The sequence below is a fragment of the Marmota monax genome, unplaced genomic scaffold (assembly GCF_021218885.2).
Source record: "Marmota monax isolate L192 unplaced genomic scaffold, Marmota_monax_Labrador192_F-V1.1 WCK01_AAM20220418_F8-fsc00029, whole genome shotgun sequence".
NCBI lineage: Eukaryota > Metazoa > Chordata > Mammalia > Rodentia > Sciuridae > Marmota > Marmota monax.
Window position 1 is genome coordinate 7,675,409 of NW_026693024.1, and position 21,509 is coordinate 7,696,917.

Sequence of the window (21,509 nt, forward strand, 5' to 3'; positions counted from 1 at the left end):
GGGAGGAAATCTTTGCTATCTGCACCTCAGATAAAGCATTAATCTCCAGGATATATAAATAACTCAAAAAACTTAACACACACACACACACAAAAAAAAAAAAAAACCCCAAATAATTCAATAAAGGGGCTAAGGAACTGAACAGGCACTTTACAGAAGAAAAAATATGATCATTCAACAAATATATGAAAAAATGTTCATCATCTCTAGTAATTAGAGAAATGAGATTCCATCTCATTTCTGAGATTCCATCTCACTCCAGTCAGAATGGCAATTATCAAGAATACAAATAACAATAAATATGGGTGAGGATGTAGGGAAAAAGGTACACTCATACATTGCTGGTGGGACTGCAAATTGGTGCAACCACTATGGAAAGCAGTTTGGAGATCCCTCAGAAAACTTGGAATGGAACTACCATTTGGCCCAGTTATGCCACTCCTTGGCATATATTCAAAGGACTTAAAATAAGCATACTACAGTGACACAGCCACATCAATGTTTATAGCAGCTCAATTCACAATAGCTAAACTAGGGAATCAACCTAGGTTCCCTTCAACAGATGAGTGGACAAAAGAAATATGGTTCATATACACAATGGAATATTACTCAGCCATAAAGAAGAATTAAATTATGGCATTTGCAGGTAAATGAATGGAGCTGGAGAGTATCATGTTAAATGAAATAAGCCAATCTCAAAGAACCAAAGGCTAATTGTTCTTTCTGACATGTGGATGCTAACTCACAATAAGGGAAGTGGGGAGGGAGGAATAGAAGTTCACTGGATTAGACAAAGGGTAATGAAGGTAAGGGAGGGGAATGAAAAATAGGAAAGAGGGCAGAATGAATTGGACATAATTTTCCTATGTTCCTATATTAATACACGACCAGTGTAGCTCCACATCATATACAACCAGAGGAATGGAAGTTACATTCCATGTATGTATGATATGTCAAAATACACTCTATTGTCATATACAACTAAAAAGAACAAATTAAAAAATTAGAAAAAGAAGAAGTGTGTGTAAATACAGCATCTTTATGGAGGGAATTTTGGCTCGATAATTGTTTGGAATGGCATTCATCTGGAATCCAATTGCAAAGTTTGATTTCCAACATGGTCCCTTAGTCTTCTTAGCTTTTGAGTTCCAAAGTCTTCTCAGGACTAAGAGGTAGTCAGAGTTAAGTGGCCACCTTTGTCAGAAGTGTAGGACAGTGACCTGCAGACAGGTAAGGGAAAAGGAGGTACATTAGTATGGCATTCACTTATTATAGACAAATCGTCCTCCCGTATACACTAGAAAGGTTTCTACTGCAAGTAACAGAATGCTGAGCTTAACCCAGCCTTTAAAACAACGATATTTTTATCTCAGATGATAGGAAGTCTGTTTAGGTCCCAAGAGATTAAAACTGATGGTTCATCCAGGTCATCAGGATACCCAGTTCCTCCCAACGCCTGGCTCTTCCATCCTCAAGACACTGCTTTTAGCCTCAGGTGGCTTATCTCATGGTTTCAAGACCCCTCAGCAGGGATTGCTACACAGGTGATGCACGGGCCCCGGTGCCCAGAGGGGTCTCGCACTTGGTGTGATATTCTGCTGCTGCCACCTTGAAATTCTCAATAATATTATTTTTTAACTTAGGGCTTAGAAGGGAAGTCCTACAGGAGCATGCACTTGAGCAGAGAAGCTATATACAATATGGGGGTCCACTCTTCCCTGCTGACCCATTCACATGAGATCGGTGATGCCCCTGGAGTGCAGAATCCCACAGAGGACCCCAAAACATGGGAGTCCAGCTGGACTCAGAGCAAGCACAGGGTGAGCATGTGAAGTCCCTGGCTGAGCGTTGGAGGCATCATCCAAATCAGAATTTTCTGAAACATAGAAAGACAATGGTTACTCCACTGTGTTAGCCAACTACTCTGAAAATAACGGCACAGGAGGAAGTACGTAAGTCATTGATGAATACACCTTAGTGAACTATTCCAGAAGAAAATTCAATACGAGTCCAACCTGTAACTCCAAACTTCCAATTCTTGCCCCGTTGCTATTCCTCTGTGGGTTTTTTGTTTGTTTGTTTGTTTGTTTTGGAGGGGTGTTATTGTTGTTGTTGTTGTTGTTTGTGGTGGTGGTGGGGTGTCATGTTTTTCCTTCTAGTTTTTCTAAATGAAGCAGCCAAACAACTATCTAAATTGTGTGTGATCATTTATTTCCCTTGTCTTCCTGACCCCATCCAGCCTCTGGCCAGGGACCCTGTTTTTTCCTGAGATGTCACATAGAAAACCTCACTTTGGGGTATGCTCCCCTAAATCATCAACTCTTCAACTTCTCCAGTTCCCCCAAGACCAAGTTGTTAATAAAATAAGGATCTTCTGCTCCTGAGATAAGGAGGAAGACTTATTTCTTTCTCTGTACACCTTTTTTAATATTTATATTACTTACCATGTGCATGGATTACCTATGTAAAACTTATAAGGATTTAATACGTATATTCATTAAATCACCTACTCGACCTGTTTCTAAAACCAAAAATGAATTTTAAAAAGAAAACACCCATCAACTTCTTTCCAATTAAAAACAGAAATTCAGCTTCTGGAGTTATACTAATAAGACAAATCATCGCAAGCTATAATTCACCCCAGAAAAATGAATAGATCTTTTCAAAGAGGGATATTAAAATATCGGAGGCCAGTCCCCATTTCTTTCTTGAGAGTATAGTTTTTTTCTTGGCATCCTCGGATTCAGGCACCCACATGTTCCCCAGGAGACCAAAATCCATGATGTTCAAGTCTGTCACCCCAAAAAAATGACATAACATTTACATATAACTAGAACTATATATATGTGTGTGTATATATGCATATATATAGTGTGTGTATATATATGTATATACGTGTATATGCACACACACACACACACAATGGAAATGCTATGTAAATACTTATCACACTGTTTTTTTGTTGATGTTGTTTTTTTACAAGGGAAAAAACACCCATGTTCAGTAGAGTGCAGTGTTGTTCTGGATACTCTCAGTCTCCCCTGGGTTGGACCCGAGGGCTGACTGCGCTCCCAGGCCACTGCTCACCCCAGACCTCATTTTGAAAACATGCCACAGGGCTCCCTCTGCCCAGCCTGTTCTCACATAACCAGGGCCTCACCCTCGCTGGAGCGGGGAGCTCACCCCCAGCTGGCCTTCCTGGTGGCCAGACCTTGTCCTTTCTCAACAGCTGGCTCTCAAGCCCACACAGATGAGGGGAAGTGGGCCACACAGTGAGCACATGGGGAGTGGAAGGGCAGAGCCAGGGTGGTTGGTCCTTCCTTATTCCTCTATGATTTTGTTGTGCTTTAGTAGCTCTCTGGGCTGATTCATGCATGGACTTGTTCTCGGATCAGCTCTCCTGCACCCAGCAGTGGGGTGTGAAGAGGCCTCAGTTCCTCCCCCAGAGGACAGCAACTCTCCCAAAGACACCCAGCAAGCTGGCATGGGAGCCAGGGCCCCGTGCTACCGCCACGTTGAAGCATCTCTTTCAGCACCAATACCTTATTTCCTAGAGTGGCCCTTCACGATGGGACCAACACCAATTTTTGTACAGAAACAAGACCATGATTTTGTTTCTATTTCCACACAGAAACTCATAAAATTCAAAGGCAGAACAGTACTGTAAGAATCAGCCTCCATCCCTGGAGCAAACTGGGTAAGTTCTTTTTGTTCCTCAAATAAAGTTGGAGAGTGTCGTGGAAACACATTGTCGTCTAAGCCGAGGGTTGGTTCCCAACACCTGCACTCCTGGGACACTTGGGGCAGAATTATTCTTTGCCCTGGGGCTGTCTTACACATTACAGGATGGGTAGCATTGTCCCTGGCCTTCACCTCCTAGATGCTGATAGCCTTTAGTCCCCTCAGATTGTGACGGTGGAAAGTGTCTCTTGACATTGCCAAATGTTCCTGAAGAGCAAGATTATCCTGGGTTAAAAATCACTGATCTTAAGGAAACTGGATTATTTCATTGTCCTTAGAAAACATTCATAAAGAAAAATAAAAACAATATTCATGGGAGGAATTTGTAGCTAAATCCTGTGGAACTGAGTCCAGTACTTTCCTCTGCGCAGGCTTAGTGCTCCCACATGACCTACCTGAACCTCCACAGTGGGCAGAGCCCACAACTCACAGAAATAATGTTTCACCAGCTATCTGGGCACCTGTAATCCAGTCAAGTTGGCACATAAAATTCACCATCAGGAGGCCTTTCAGATTTCCTTTACCATGTGTCATGTTCCAGAAGGTCCAGACAGAACTTCAGGTGAGGGATGTTAAGTCATCTGGGTGCTGATCATCTGGGTGCTGCCAAGGTTCATCTGGGTGAATAGAGCACCCAACTTGTTTCCAGTTACTTTTACCAGGCTCACGAGATAGCAGTTGTTGTGCCTGAAGTTTCTGGAGCAGAGTTTCTGTCACTGAAGGAGGTTCTGCAGGCCATCAGGAAGGGTTTTCTTGGGAAGCAGCTGTCTTCCTGTCAGACAAGGAGTTTCCTCTCACTTTGGAGGTCTGAGTACTAGAGTGATAACAGATTTGGGAACAGTTCAGTGGGCAGCAGCAAAGACTGTCTTAGGTTAGCAATTTGCATTAGAGTTGTACACAGTGGTGGGATTTGTTGTTACTTATTCATTCCATGCACTCAATATAAAATGTAATTTGACCGATATCATTGCCCAGTACGGGTTCCTTTTTTTGATGAGTGTCCCTGCAGCTGTCATGAGGCCTCTGTCCATAGCAGAATGGTGCACAATCCCCACAGCATATTGGCTATCCGTGAACACTGGGTCTCTTATCTCATGCTAGTGTGGAAGCTCAGGCGAGGGCCATCGGTTCAAACACTTGGGTCAAATTAACCTCAGGTATGGACTGGAACTCAGTGAGGTGATGGCAATCTGATCATTGAAATTTCTCATTTTTAGCTTGAAGTAAGCACCATTGAAACTTCTCACTTGTAACTCAAGGGGAGAACCAGCCACAGAATATAAATTGAGGGCCTCGGAGAGCCGTTTTAGTGGTGTCCTGGTGTGGAAGGGCTAGAGATGGCCTGGTGTTGAAGCAGTCCTGAGGTCGACCCTCAAAGGAGAGGGAGGGAGGGTGGCTGAATTGAGATTTTTGGAGCCACAGATGGTGGTGCAAGAGGGAGGCAGTGGTGTGATTTTGCAGGAGACGAGTGTGGGAACGGGTGCTGGGTATTCTCTAGTGAGCAGCAGGCTCTGAACTTCATGGAGTGAGTGTACAGATGGAGTGGATCACTCCTACCGAGCCAGCAGTGGTTGGGACTCATCTGACAGCAGCATTTACTCTTAGGAAGAGGAAAATCAACGATGGTGTTGATTCTGCAGAGAATGAGCTCTTCCTTTCACAGGAGATAGCTCGCCCCTGGGGTTGCAACTTGAGGACCCCATCACTGCGCCTTGGTTTTAGTGAACTGATGTCCCCTGTGGGCAAATGCACGGAGTAAATAGCAGGTGGTGATAACTGAGCTGCCAAGATCGGACGTACACAGAAAAATGTCACCTACACACTGGATGAGGACAGAGTTGCCGAGGAAGGTTAGATCTCTCAGGTCTGCATTTGGTGTCCTAGAGAAAAGTCAGTAGGGACCTCAGTAAACCCCTGAGGCATGATGGTCCCCATGCATTGCTGACCTATCCATGGGAAGGCAAAGGGGTATTGTGCCTGGGGGTTGGAGGTTTGCTAAGAGAAACCCAGCGTGGGTGGTTGATGACTGCAGGAGGGGTGGACAGAGGCCAGATGGTGTGGAGGTCCTCCACAGGTGGAGGACACTTGGGATTGACTATTTTGCTTATTGCTCACAAGTCTTGGATTAGCTGGCAACCTATTTGGCTTCTTTATTCAGAGGATGAGATTATCACTGGAACTAAAGATGGGAGCTAAGAGCTCATCGTCGCCAAGGAGACCTTGAATTATAGGCTGGATACTTCAGAGGATCCTTGCTCTAGAGGATATTATGGTAATGTTGGGAGTGGCACAGAAAGTTCTATTTCAACACCGAGAGGTTCAGCCTTCCAGACTGAGCCTGTGTCAGTGGAGTGAGCATCTCAAGAGGAATCATGAATGTCTTAATGCTGATATCACAGGCCTGGGTTTGTTATCTTGTGACTGATACAAAGGTTGAGTTCAACCACAGTTCCTCTCTCTGTGTCTTTAGCCAGATAGATGCAGTAGAAAGGCCCTTACTAGATGCCAACATCATCCTCTCGAACATCATAAGTCACCTAATCCTGATCCAAATAAACTTCTTTTGCTTATAATTCACCCAGTCTCTGTGATCATGCTATAGTAACAGAAAGCAAACTAAAACAGTAACAGAAACAGAGTAACTCAGTCACCAAGAGCCAAGACCAGAGTCACTCTACTTAATGCCCTCTAATCCACATCTACAGTTACAGGCAGATTTCTCTCTTTGTGGACTGAAATGCCATGCCTTTGGCCAATCTGTTTTTGAAAGGAAACAGAGGGAATGGATTCCAAAGTCTTTCCTCTAAGGTTTTAGTCTATAAGCATCAGGGATGTCCTGCTTTCTTTGAAAGTCTTCATGAAGAGTAGCCTATTTGGCTTTATTGAAACATAAAATGGTATGTCTGGTGCACAGACACCTGCAAAAGTTGGTATAAATCAGAAAGCCCAGGAGAACAGCCTGGAGGACCAGACTGAATTCATGACTAAACACATCCCTATTTTCAGTGTCAGGAAAGTCTTTGACAGTCCCATGTAAATCTGAGTGAGTCCTTGTGCAGGTGGGCACTCAGGAGCTGACCTTCCTGCAGTGAGGGTCTGGAGGTGGGAGCAGGGATCTTTAACAGAGACAGAGAAAGGGAAGGAGAAGGAGAGGGGGCTGAAAGAGGAATCTGATGAGTGACAGTCGGCAGGGGAAGCACCTGAGTGGGGCCCAGGGAGGGCTCTGGGTTTTATTGGAGATGGAGGAGGAAGTGGAGGAGAGGCTGGTGGTAAGAGAGACCATCCTTAAGGGAATGGACAGTTTGAACTTTTTGTACCAAGCAAAATGAGCTGACCATTGACGGGTCTTTGAGTTCCCAGATCTTTCCAACTTATTTTGAGACAGAGTCTTGCTAAATTGCCCAGGCTGGTCTTGAACTTGTGATTGTTGTGTCTCAGTCTCCAGGTAGGGTGGGGGTGAGGGGGATTCTAAGCAGTCTCCAGGAGGCAGAGAACTGGAGACACAAATGAGTAAGGGGATTTTTTTTTTCCAGAAGTTTCCACCATGTTGATCCACATGACACCCAAACTTTCACCCTTCACGTCCTTAGAGAACTTTTTCAGTAAAATACAGACTGCTGTTCAAGAAGTCTGGAGTGTGAATTGTGTTCACGTCCAGCCCTTGCTGAGAAAGGTCTGGAAACAGGGTGAGGGGAAGGCTTGTTTCATTCCTGGTTCCAGGCCCCAACAGAGTCTCTCACCTGCCAGGGAGGTGGGCGGAGGGCTCCCTCCTCCTGCAGGACCCCATCTGCCTCCCCCCAACTGTTTACACCCGGCCTGGGTTTATCTATGCCTAATGCCCAGATCCCTCTGAGCGCTTTTACAAACCGGTCACATATAGATCCATGGAGACCTTTTTATGTGGGATTGCATTTCCGAGTTGCACCACCACCTCTGGGGAGCAGTGACGTCGTAATTCTTCGTCTCCCCCATGTCCTAACCAGGGGGAGCTCCAAGGTCCTCTGAACTCTCCTGGGTGTGTGATAAATGTCCAAGTGTTGAAAGAGGAAGGCAAACAAGCCGCTTTCCTAATGGAGGGGGAAGGTGAAGGGTGGGGAGGCTGCTCTGTGCATCTCTGGAGCCTGTGAGGAAGGGGGGCTCCCAGAAGCTGGCAGAGAGGCTCCTGGCAGAGGGAGTCTCCTGGGTCCCCAGGCCCAACCTCATCAGCACATGCCCTTCCCCCTCCGAAGCAGCCACGCTCTGAGGGCCAGAATCTAGTCCCTGCGTGTGGAAATCTGTCAGGAACTGAGATAAGTGCCAAGGAAAGAGGGCAGAGGGCGAGGGCAGCCGGGTAGGATGACAGAGGACACTGCAGCCCCCACCCCTCCCCCCTTACATCTGGCGCTCAGGCTTTCCCTGGCCACCCTTCTGGGCTGGGGCGGGGGAGAGGACACTCAGAGAGAATTGCCACAGAAGGACAGAGAGGCAAGCGCCAGCGCCTGAGTGTGTTTTCTTTTCGGTAGATGATGTGAGGCGTGCAAAAGTGAGCAGTGATGGTTTGCAGGAGCCGCAGCCAGCGCCAGGGCTCAGCAGACGCCATTCCAAAAGGCCGGCGGGGGGGGGGGGGGGGGGGGGAGCGGTGGCGGCGGGGCGCTGGCTGCAGCCCTGGCGGCCCGAGTCGGCTGCGCAGATTGGTTTTTATGTCCCAGGCTTCACACTCAGTCCTCAAACATAGACAAGCTGCAAGATGGATGGTTTTAAGATCCGTTCGCGTGTCATTAAAGCCCCCCCACCCCCACCCCGGTCTGTCTTCCTAGAAGTTTCTGGGCTCCCAAAGTTTTGAAGCTGTGTTAGGAAAAAAAGTCCAGACAAATAAGGGCAGTCAGAACATCAGGTTTTCTTTTGTGCCCACTAAAAATGGCTTTTGCACCCTCGGCCAAAACACGGAATCAGCTCTCAGAATCAAAACACAAGCAACAGGGACCGAGGATGGTGCAGAAAGAGCCAGATGTGGTTCCCAGATGACATGCTTGGCCTCAGTTCCACGCCAGGAGCACACCGCCCTCCTACAGCCACTGGAGGAGCCCCGTGTCCCGTGGAGAAGCTGGGCCAAATGGGCTCCGAAGTGGTTTCATGAAAGCATCTGTAATGTTCATCCTCGTCCAAAAATGTTTTCGTTCAGATCCAGCTAAGGCGATGTGCTGGATCAGTAAACACGCCTGCAGAACTGGGCCCTGGGCGCTTCCTCCCCGTGGACCGCGGTGTTTGCACGCGGGGGTCGGCAGGGTCCTGGCGTCTGACCAGGCCACGTTGCATAGCAGGTCACCCGGCGGTCCAGCTGCAGGAGCTACCTGCATGGGGTGGGAGGGGGGTGCACCTCAGCTGCACGGCAGCAGGGAAGCCTCCTCTGCTTCTCAGTTCACGGCCCTGCTGAGCTGAGCCGAGCCGCAGAGGCTGAGCCGATGCGCAGCTGCCCCCTCCTCACGCAGCGCAGGGCTGCTGCTGAGCTGAGAGCCAGGAGCCTGCGAGACTCCACAGCGCCCTCCCGAGTGATCTGAGAAAACCCACTGCACCTTGAAACAGATCCTTCAACTCTGGGCTTTGTCTAACTTAAAAGGACATTGAATATATTGCTTTATAAGTAAAATAATGACAAGAGCAGGAAGCGGAAAGGAAACCAGTTTTTTCAAGCTACCCCTCAGCTCCCTGAAGACGCAGCTCTCCCCATCAACAAAGGACTTCATCTGTAATTCGTTGGTGTAGGGAACGGTCCTGTGCTTGGACCAGGCCGCTCTGGGGGACAGGTCCCCCCCATGAACACACTCAGTGGCTGCTGTGGTTGTCACCTCGTATCCGGCTCTTACTATGACCAAAGGTGTGTGCCCACTGCTGGAGGACACCGAGGAGACCCATCCAGCTTCAGGTCAGGTGCAGGGTGCGCTCCCTCTTTTCTAAGAGAAGTCTCTGGTTCTCAGCTTTCAGGCACCGTACTTTCCACTTCCAAGGGCCGAGACTGTTGTCTGGGGGGCCGTTAAGCAGATACCCAGCACACCCAGTGGAGCAAGGCAGATCCATCTCCCACAACAGCCTGGGAAAACCAGGGTGACCAAGGGGAGAAGGGTCCCGGCTGCCCTCCCGGATCAGAGGGCTGGGGATTCCCAGGTGCCTCTCAATCCTTGACATCTGGACATCTTTGGGGGCCAGAAGTCTGGCTCTCAGCCCACGATTACGCAGACCGAGTGGAGTCTCAGCCGTGCGTGACAGCCCACAGCTTCTCCTCTAGTCTCATGTTCCAGGAGCTCCCACCTCCTCCCCAACTCTGCCTTTCACATGTCCTAATGACAAAATGGATGGTGCTTGTTTGAGTTCTGTTTGCTCATCCCCTGTTAAGCCAACGAATGGAAAAAAAAAAAACACATAAAAATGGGCAAAAATAAGCCACAGTCACAAATAGATTACAAGCCGAGAAGTGAATAAATGATCGCCTACGGTTTGCCAACTAACGGAGTCTCTCCATGTGTGTGAAATCTGTGTCAGCGTAGGCTGCAGGACTCGGGATCAGCAGAAACGTGCAGAAAGGAACCCTTCTCCCTGTAGAGGTTGGACAGGCTCAAGAAGGGCCCAGAGGTCACCGATTCAGGAAGTGCCAGGAGTGTGGGACACAGGAAAAGGAAGGGTTTTTTTTGTTTGGTTTTTTTTTTTTGCAGGTAGTCCCAAGGCTACACCCAAGGAGCAAGGGTGTCACCCCATTTCCAAGGTGGAGTGAATCCACCCACAAATAAATTCAGGAATGCAGAATGGGGCTGGATAGGAGAAAGGAGGGAGGTGACACCACCAGCCAAGGAGGCCAAGGGTCAGCAAAGAACAACTATAAAACAATTGGGTGGTTTAACAATGAAACAAAGAACAAAGGTCAGCTTCTGGCTTCAGCTTCTCTGTGCAGTTCATTTATTCTTCGACCACTCATTCCCTGGCCAGTGTCTTTCCACGTCTGTATCTACTGGGGATAAAAAGAGCCCCTCAGGAGACTAAGGAGAAGTCACCACAGTTAGTCCTTGTACCTTTAAGCTGTGGCTTCTGCTCAGTGTAAAGTACTTTTTACTGACTGATGAGACTTTCAGGAACTGTTCAGGGTCCTCTCGTGGTTGTGTAAGAAACCCGATCTCATTGCAAGATGCTCCCCTCTGACACCCCATGCTTTGAAGACCTCCTCCACTGCTGGCCGAGGGTCAGCTGCAGAATTCTTGCTGGGTTCAGCATTTCCTTTGTCTCTTGGACCCGTCCTCAGGTTCTGACAAGTGTATGAATTTTCCCTAAATTTTCATGAAACACAAAAGAAACTCTTGTGTGGAGGAACTTCATGGGAGGTGGGGGTGGTTTCTGGATTGTGGCTTGTGTCCTGACATTTATATTCCTCTGCTGAGCTGTGCTGGAGGAAGGATGGGGAATACCTGCTACCCTCCCATCTGTGATGCTGGGGATTCCCTAGGACCCAGATCAAGAGCCCTGTGTACCAGCATCTGTCCTCCTACCAACCAACTCTTGGTGCCTCATTTCTGCTACTATGGGAGGGGGAAAAGATAAAAGAAAAATAGTTTGGTGCATTAGATAGTCTTCCATTACTGTAACAAATACCTGAGATAATCAGCTTATAAAGACAAAAGGTTTATTTGGACTCACAGTTTTAGAGGTTTCAGTCCATGATTGGATGGTCCTATTTCCTTGGGAAGCACATCATGGTGGGCAGTGTGTGGTGTTACAAGTTGCTCACCCTTCAGCAACCAGGAGGCAAAAAAAGAAAGGTGAAGAGGGTCCAGCCATCCCTCCCAAGGGCACACCTCCAATGAGCTAAATTCCTCCCATAAGCCCCACCTCCTAAATGTTCTACCAACTCCACAGGCTGGGGACCAACCCTTTAACAAATGGGCCTTTGGAGAACACTTATCCAAACCACACCATCAGGGGATAGAGAAAGAGAGAGCTTGGCCTAAACCAGGTCTCTCAAACTTGGCACTACCAGTACCTTAGAACAGAGTATTCTTTGTTGTTCCCTGTGCCTTGTAAGATGTTTAGCAACAACTCCAGCCTCTACCCACGAGCTACCAGTAGTACCCCTCCCAGCATAACTATTAAAAATGCCTGCAGCATTGCTGCATGTCCCTGGACAGAGAAGCCTGCCCAGAAGAAATCCCTAGTGTAGTTGTACGCAGTAATCCGGAGCCACAGGTGGTCGCTGAGCACATGGCTAGTTCAAATTGAGATGAGCTAAGGATAAAATATACCCCGGATTTCAAATATCTAAATGAAAAAAAAAAAAAAAAAAGTAAAGTATATTATGGATATTTTTATATTAATATATTTTTGGATTCTTGGTACTTCATATTGATTACATGCTGCAAAGACACAGTTTTAATACATTAGGTAAAATGAAATATAAAAATTCACTTTGCCTCTTTATTTTTTACTTTTTATAATGTAGTCACTTTTTTTCGGGGGGGTATGGATACAGGGATTGAACTCAGGGGCCCTCAATCACTGAGCCACATCCCCAGGCCTTTTTTTGTATTTTTATTTTAGAGACAGGTCTCACTGTGTTGCTTAGCGCCTCGCTTTTGCTGAGGCTGGCTTTGAACTCCTGATCCTCCTGCCTCAGCCTCCCAAGCCACTGGGATTACAGGGATGTGCTGTTGCACCCGGCTATAATGTAGTTACTTTTTTTATATTTATTTTTTAGTTGTAGTTGGACACAATAGCTTTATTTTATTTATTTTTATTTTAGGTGATGCTGAGGATCAAACCCAGGGCATCACATGTGCTAGGTGAGTGCTCTACTGCTGAGCCACAATCCCAGCCCCTTGTAGTTACTTTTTAAAAACTTGAAATGATACATGTGGTTCACATTGTCCTGCACTGTGACTGTCAAAGATCTCCACTGATCCTGACAGAGCTGGACACAGGCAAGTTCAAATTTCCTGTAACTGACTGACTCTCACAGACGCAAAGAAACCACTTTCTGTCACTCTGTGCAGACAGCCAAAGCATAACGGTGTGGACCCAGAATCTGCTCAGAAAATCTCCATTGCTGTCCCTGGGGAGCATTTGAATCTCTCTCCCCAAGATAAACTAAGGTCGCTGTGAAGAGGCCCCGCCCCACCCATCCCACACAGGAAGCAACCCCAACTGTCAACATCCTGCTCTGGTGGATGCTGCCTGAGGAAGCCCCTTTGCACCCAGGTCCTTAGGAAGGTCGGCCCCTCCTCCTTGCCCCATTCTGCTCACAGGGGACACCAAGCAGTCATTTCCTTTCAAGGTCTAATCAGATTCCCAGGGCTCCCTCTGGAATCCCAAACTGCTGTGGTTTCCTGAAGTCCCTCAGAGGTTCCAGTGTTTAACCTTGGGTCCCAGCCTAAAGCGCTGCTGGGAGTGGGTGGAGACCTTAGGAGGTGGGGCCTAGCGGGAGGAAGTTATGTTCCTGGGGCGTGCCCTTGATGGGGTATTGGGACCCTGACACCTCCATCTCCCATGCCCCCCCCCCTTATTAGGTGAGCAGCTTGGCTCCGCCCCTACCGTGTTGTGCTGCCTCCCACAGGCCTGGACAATGGGATAAGCAATCATGGATTCAAATTGCTAAAACTGTGAGTCCAAATAACTTTTCTTCTTTTTAAGTTAACTTATCACCAGTATTTGTCACAGTAACAGAAAGCTAGCAACCATTCAAACACACTGACTCCTTAGCCATGGGAAAGCACCCTGTCTTGCCTCTGCTGGGCATCTTGCTCCCCTCCCTGAAAACTAAGGCAAACCATAAGCACCAGCTTCCGTTGTCACCCATGCACGTGCACACACACATGCACACACACGCATGCACACATAGACACACCCCATCCCTGCACACGATCTAGCAACATCTTCTGAATGACTGCAAGCTTTCAAAACAAAATCCACAGGGTGAATTTGGATTCAGACAAAATCTGCTTTCAGTCTGGAACCACAAACCAACAAAATGAGCCCAGAGGCCTGACAGCTTTCTGGGAATCTATGCATTTAAAAAATGCATATAAAACACAGCTTAAGATCTCTGTATATGTTACTGTTTCTACATGTCACCTTACAAGGTGAATTGCTCAGTGTCACATTTCTGCTACAAGTCAGAAGAGGGATTCATATCCAGGACCCCTGGCTTTGCCTTACCATGCTCTCCCTATCCCACACTCGTCCTGAGATTCCAGAGAACATGGAAACAGACCTTCCCTCTCCACCATCATAGGCTGGCAGCCTTAGGGAGGGACAGTGAGACCGCCAGGCCCTCATTTCTATTCCTGGGCACTCCTTCCTCTGAGGAAATGATGGCTATTATGTGGTCACCACCCTCCAATAGACCACATTGGGACACACTTCCCTTACTGCCCTGAGCCTAGCTAGAACTCACTGCAACAATTCAGCTAGGCCTCTTAGAGGTTAACACACAGCTCTAAACAGGATCATCTGAAACATATTTCTTTCTCAACAATCTACAAAAATGATTTTTTTAAAGTATTGAATGTGATCCATCCTGGTTTCAGGGGCTCTACAAATAGGTGATTCAACTGCATTTTTTTTTCCAATGGGGTGGTGGTGGATGGAGAGGTTCATTAGAATAGCCAGTTTAGAGGAGGCGTGGAAATGCAGAGTTATCTTATCGGATAAAGTGTTTATCGTCAAGATAACTGAACGGCTGATCTGAGTACTCTATCATAAAATTACAGAAGGAGTCTTAAAATCAGAAAGAATATTGCCATGTGAATAGGCCCAACTTGAGGACTCCAAAGACATCTTCCCCCAGGTATCTGGACCTACAGAGTATGAAACTTATTAGAGCATTCAAAACAGAGCCGTGAGCCAGGTCCCCAGGGGGGACTAGAATCACAGAACTGGCATGATTTCCACAAATGTGCTCAGCAGAGGTTTTGGTTGAACTTTTAAAAAGAAATGTTCTACTGCAGCCAATAATCTTACAAAATGCTGCCCTGCTGCTAATGGGACTGGAACAATAAGAGGTACTGTGAAATACACAAGCAAAACCTGAGTAAATTGTAACTTCTTACAACACTAGATGCTTGTTAAAAATTATATCAATAGAGATGGGGGTGTAATTCAGTGGTGGAGCACTTGTGGAGCATGCCTGAGGCCCTTGGTTCTATCTCCACGTGGCACACACACACACACAAAAAAAATACTATTTACACTAGTTGTGGAAATCCAGCACAGCTCTTCCTCAAAAAAGTTAAAAATGAAATTGTCACATGATCCAGCAATTCTATTTCTGGGTGTATGCCCCAAAGAATTGAAATCAGGGTTTCAAAGACACACTGATAAACCCTTATTCATTGTTTCCAATAGCCAAAGGTGGAAGTTATTCGGATGTCCACCAAAAGATGAATGGAAAAATAAAAAATGAGTATGTACACGCAATGGAATATTCACTAAGTATTTAAAGGGAACATAGTACAACTTGGATGAATCTTGAGGATATTATGCTAAGTGACATAAGTCGGTCACAGAAGGACAAATAGGATTCCCAAGAGTAGACAACTCATAGAGACAGGCAATGGTGATTGCCAAGGGCTGGGAGAAGGGGGATGGGGAGTTAGAGCTTAATGGGCACAGAGCTTGTTCTGGAAGACAAAGAATTTGTGATGGGGGTGATGGCTGTACTACAATGTGATGTAACATGTCTCTAAGCTGCACACTCGAAATGGTTAAAATATATGTTTTATATATGATAACACAATTTTATAATATTATGTGTGGGCTAGGGATATAGCTCAGTGGTAGACTACTTGCCTCACATGTGCAAGACCCTGGGTTCAATCTCCAATACTGAAAAAAAAAATTTTTTTTTCAAAAGAAAGCAGGGTTGGAAGGGGGAATAATACAGGCATATGAAACCCTAAAGCTCCATGTGAAATGAGAGCTGGTGCCAGAGAAGGTAGGTCCCCGGATGTTGGTAATGTTTAAATTAATTGAAAATTAATGTTTCTTAATCAGTGTGTTAGTTGCATGAGCATTTTTAATTTGCAAACATTGATCAAACTATACATTTAGGATGTGGCACTTTTCTGAATGTGTGTTATGCTTCAATTAAAAGTTTGAAAAAGAGCTAGGGATAGAGCTCAGTTGATAGAGAGCCCCTCTAGCATGCATGAGGCCCCCAGTTTGATTGCCAGCAATGCAAATAAATAAAGTTTGAGAAGTTAGATGAATAAAAATTAAAACCTAACTAAATCAGAAAGTCCACAGGCTGAAAGGTAATCTCAAGTCTATAACAATATATGACAGACAATTCACTTGTGTTCTCATTTGGCTCTAGGACAGCTTCTTTAGTTCTCACATTTATAAAACAATTCTGATTTTTGTTTTCATGGCCACTTCTGTTCATGGGCAAGATCAACACCCCCACCTCCCCGCTCCAAAAAAGTATGATTTAAAAAAAAAAAATTCCTGGGAGTCCCTTCCCCCAAGGCTACTCGACACATCTAGGTTTCGGGCGAGCAGCTTGAGTAAAAAACAACTTGAGTGTGTGGATTTCTCAGGGTGCAGCTTTGGCAGGATTAGGTAAATCACAGGTGCACCCTTACCTGGACCAGCCAACAGCTTATTCATTAATCAGGTGCTTAACCGGCTGTTGCTCTAAGTTCCTCTCTTGCCTGGCAGACTGGTGGCTTTGGATTGGTTCCCAGTTTGGGGCCCCTGCAGTTCCCCTTTTCCTCTTTTGGCCAGAACTTCTCTCTGCAGATTTCTGGGTCATAAACCTGGCTTCTGCCAAACTTTGCTCTGAGCTGGATTCCCCAGAATCAGAGTTGGTATCTTCCATTTTTTCCCATTTTCCTGGACCACGGCGGCTCCCCACACTATTCATTCAGCTGATCTGAGCTGTTTTCTCCACAAGAGGTCCTAGGTCTCCTTCCTTTCTGCCTCCTCATTTTCCAAAGCTTTTTTTTTTTTCCCTACTTGACTCTAAATTCCTTCCCTCACCTGACTACAAGCCCAAATGAGGCCTAGGGCTCACAGAAGCCAGTTCTACATTCCACTACCATTCGGCCCTTTTAATCTTGGCTTTTAAAAATAACTTGGGACTGGAAGTGTACCTCAGTCGTAGAGTGCTCGCCTACCATGTCTGAGGCCCTGGGTTTGATCCCCAACACTGTTATTAATATATATATATATATATATATATATATATATATATATATATATATATATATGTAAAAGAAAAAACCTATGTGGATTCTTCACAATATATTAAGCCCTGAATTCATACAATCTAATGTTCACAGCTTCTTCATTTTAACAGGGAAGAAGCTGAAGCTCAGAGAAGTAGGAATTTGCAAAGCCAGGAGCAAGGTTTGCCTGGCTTTGGCATGCTACCTATTATACCAGGTGTATTTGGGGCCTCGTGTACATTCTGCTGAGATTAAGTCTCCTGCTGTGTTCTATTCTCCCAGGACATCGACATGTGGATATCCCTGTCTTTTTCTCGTCATAGAAGAACATTCACAGGGAATCATGAAATGTCAGGGACTTAAAGAATTCTCTGGAGTTCCAGCTGGAGATGACTCAGTGGTATATAATACTTGCCCAGCCTGCACAAGGCCCTGGGTTCCATCCCCACACTACTAACCACTACTACTAATAATAATTGATAACAGTAACAATGGAATCTCTAGATGTTTTCTGGTTACCCCCTTTTATTCCAAGGAGCAGACTGAGCAGCTTGGCATGCACCTAGCCTTGGGGAAACACCTGTGTAAAGTGCTATGGCTGAACAAGATGGAAAACCATCACCCCAGATCACACCATGCCATCTTTTACTTGGGGGTGGAGGTTATAAAACAAACCAAATCTTAAGCTAGAATATATACGACTTATTTCAGACCCAGCTCTGTCCCTTGGGGGAGCCAGTACCAAGAGCTAGCTTTACCCTTTACCACCAATCCCTTGCAGCTGGGGAACAGGACCCTGTGGCCCTGTTAGGCCAGGACAGCACATGCACAAGGGCTTCTATTGTTTTAGAAACCCACTCCATACAGTCTCGGGCTGCATATGCACCATCAGGCAGCCAAAGACAGATGAAGCCAAGATTTCAGGTCAGTTTTGTCAAAAAGAGAGAGAGAAAGAGAGGGGAGGGGTGACATTTTTAACTTTTTTCCCCCCAGAATTTGTTCAGGATTATCAGGAAACAAAAAGAAATTTAAAAAAAAAAATCATTCTTTAAGGTTGAGTGGGGCAAGGGGTAGGGAAAGATTCATTTCCCAATGACAGGCTTTTGCAACCAAAGTTCCAAATAAAATAAATTCTTCTTTTCCATCTCTACAAAGGGAAAAGGGAGGGTGGACTACTTGTATGTAAACCTCATGTGAAAACAATGCTCACTCAAATATCAGCTCAGCCTCCTCCACTTCCTGGCCTCCACTGCCCCCCCCCCACCAACCAGGCAGAGGAGAGCAGTGGTTTGTGACCCCGACAGTATGACCTCATCAATCTCCGTGACCACCAGCCCTCAATTTCAGAAAAGCTGAAGGAGGTCCACTCTGTACTCTATTTCATGCTTAGTTTTTTTCCCCAAAAAACTTCACAACATGGGACAGTCTAAACTCAGGAGCACCCACTTTTGCCCTGTTCCCTGCCCAGCCATGGAGCACGTTCATAGCACCATGCTCTACTTTGGCCAGATTTGAGCTTGCAGGAGGAAAATGGGTCCCTCTTTCAGCTTCTTCCCATCAATTCTGGTGACAAAGCTTCCCAGTTACCAAAACAGAAGCACGTCGCAGGCTTGCCTCCCACACCTCTGAACTTTGTTCCTTGATTAAGTGGGATTAGATTCCCCTCTGAACAGAACTGGACCGTTTCCAACCAGTGTCTTCAGGTTCTTCAAACATTAACCCAGCAGATGTTTTTTTCTAGAGGTTTGTGTTTGGCTTTGGAGTTGGCTCCCCAGGCGCCAAGTGGAAAGTCTGAGGGGTGGATCCACAGTGGCCACCACCCCCCCCCACACACACTCCTCCCCACCAGCAGGGCAGGAAAAGGAAGCCCCCCTTTGTGTGCACAAACCTGCTGACAGGCACCGCCTCTGCCAACACGCTGTGCTTTCCTCTGTCCAGCTGTCAGGAGCTGCAAGGGACAAGGAAAAGATGACCCTTCTGTTCCTAAACGGACGGGGGAGATGGGCCAAGAAACGCTGGGGTCAGGCAGAGAAGGGCTGGACCATTTCCCCTCCTCCAGCCGCACCAGCACTGCCTGACTTCTGACATCTGTTGCCCACGAAGAGAAGCGATTGCTTCTTGGAGCAGCTGGAAGGGGAAAAGCTCACTGACCCACAAGGAAGGAAATTCACCCCCGCAGACCCTCCAAGAGGCTGGCCTGCGAGTCTGCCCCCTTCCAGCCTGGAAACGAACAAGGCAGGGGCCATTAGAGGGCAGCATGAGCCTGTCGCATAGCACAGATCCGGCTCTGGGTCAGCCCCCCCACCCCGCCTTCAATTACAGGGTGTCGCCAAATGCAAAAGCACTGGGGCTCCAGCGTCAGCAAAAAAAAAAAAAAAAAAAAAAAAAAAAAACAAGCTGCAAAGAATTCGGGGAAGGGGAAGGGGGAGCATCCTCCAATCCGAAGAGCTGCTCCAAGTCAGGCTGCAGCCCCGCGCCTGCCGGAAAGTCCAAACCGCAGAGGTCCCGCACCCCCCTGCCCCTGAGACACCCGGGGCCCGGGGCCCCTGTGAGCGCCAGGATCCGGTACCCAGAGAGCGGGGTGGGGAGCTCGGGCGCCAGGCCCTTTGTGTCACTTCGCTCCTCCGCCTCCTGGAACGCGAGGACAAAGGAGCGCCTTGGTGCTGCCAGCAGCTGGGGCACGGCTGGGTTTGACAAGGAAGGACGAAATCCGATCCCAGCAATCGGGACAGATCGTCGTCGCACGTCTTTGAGGTGACCCAGTTCTGAGACCAGCCGCTAGGCTCTGAACACATGTGTATCACGCTCCCCGATCGTGCCCCGCACCACCCCCAGCCCTCGCCCCGGCCTTGCCTGCGAGGTAAGAACGTGGCATCCCTTCACGGGACAATGCCAGTCAGGCAGTCCCCTGTCAGAGCAGCTCCAGGCTATAAGGACCCTGGAGCAACCAGGATTGATTGGCCTCCGCCCTTCTCCCACCAAAGCACCTCTTTCTGGTTTACCAAGAATTCCATCCAAACGAGAGCATTGAAGATGCTGAACAGAAAGGTGGGGCGGGGTGGGGAGTGGGGGTACCTCAATGCAGGTCACCAGAGGCAGAAATCTTATCGTTCATTTCTTCCGGCAAGTTCCTTGGGACAGCCCTGATTCATAGCACCATCTGATTGGAAGATCTTTGCATAGTAGGCTCCGCAGCAAAAGATCTGGGCAGATTAAAGTGTCCAGCTGAAGGTGACAGGTGACAGAACACCAGCGTTGAAGTCTCAAGAGCCCAGAGCTGGAGCTGGAAGGGGTATGCACCGTCTTTCCACCCCAAGTCTCATTTTATTTTATTTTCTCTCCTCCTAAGATCTCTCTGCCTTGACCAGGGAATGTAGCAGGTGACTTTGGCTAGATCAGGTGGAGGTGATCAGTCTGTCTCCATGCCTGAAGCTTCTATGGGAAGCCATTGCTGTTTGTTGAGCCTCATTCCCAAGTGTTTCACCTGCGCTCAACATCCCAGGTGTGGGTCCTCTGAGCACCCTCAATTCTGTGCCTTCCCTCTTCCCCATCAGTCCCAGACCCAAGGATCTTGGCTCCTCCCTGTTCAATTAAGTGGTTTCATTTGAAAAGGAGGCCTCTAAACTGAAGGTAGCTATGGCACTCGCAAAATAGAATACAGTGACTTGAAATGGAAGGGTGACTTCATGTCCTCGGGAGGGTTTTGGGTTTCCAATCATACTGTGCTATGTAGTCACACTAAATTTCTTCATTCCATGATTTTGGACACATTCTTCACCTTCCTGAGCCCATTTTCTCACCCCCGAGATGGTAGTAATCATAGTTACTATCTCATAGCATTATTGTATGGATTGAATTAGGTAGCTCAGATAAAGCATGGAGCACCATGTTCCCAGCCAATAATAAGTGCTCAGTTAATGTTAGTTATTACATGGTTTACTATTAGTATGGACCATAAGAGGGTATGACTGACACCTTGCTCAACCACATATCCAATGCTTGGATTCCTTTCAAAATGCTGCACAAATCATTCCAACTTTTCCACCCAAAAGGGCATATTTCCCCATGAAGCATCTCAGTCTATCTTTGACAATTTTGCCTGCTGCAAAGAGCATCCTTGTGTGGAAAATGAAGTCCAACTTCAGTGAACTTGGTCCTCCTCCTTGGGACCATGGGTCTGACTTCTCTTCCTCAATATTTGAATAGTTATTGCATCCTTTTTCTTTTCCACCTCACCAACCATCCCTAGTGCTTTCAGACGGTCTTGACAAACAGAGATGGTGTCTGTTTCTCTCTTGGGGGCGGAGTCTGATTGGCCCAGCTCAACTTCGACTTTGAACTTGTCTGGTGAAGCCCAACCTCAACTAAGCTTTATGGGGAGGAGGGATCAGAACTGCTGATGGCTCCTTTTTACCCTGCTTTTATCTAAAAGCCTTTTAAGCCTTTTTTTTTTTTGCTGCTCGGCCACATATGCCCGTTCCTGGGCTTATGCAATTCCTTTTTCCACTCAAGCGAAGAAAGTGAAACATTTTCTTATTAGATTCAGCCCCTTTCCATGTCTTCCAAGATGTTTTTGGATCTTGTTCC

The 21,509-nt window shown here is 46.9% G+C and overlaps 1 long non-coding RNA gene across 2 annotated transcripts; it reads right to left on the minus strand.

Moving 5' to 3' along the window:
* Window positions 1-1,019: 1,019 nt before the first annotated feature.
* LOC124098639 (uncharacterized) lies at window positions 1,020-21,295 on the minus strand. 2 transcript variants are annotated; one of them, XR_006853649.2, is made up of 5 exons: window positions 19,998-21,295; window positions 18,811-18,870; window positions 11,401-11,492; window positions 1,727-1,876; window positions 1,020-1,220 (listed from the first exon to the last, which is right to left on the minus strand). It is a non-coding gene; the product is annotated as an uncharacterized LOC124098639 (long non-coding RNA). The 2 variants fall into 2 exon arrangements; XR_006853650.2 differs by lacking the exons at window positions 1,020-1,220; window positions 1,727-1,876 and adding an exon at window positions 9,383-11,033 and having other exon boundaries at window positions 19,998-21,288.
* Window positions 21,296-21,509: the final 214 nt, after the last annotated feature.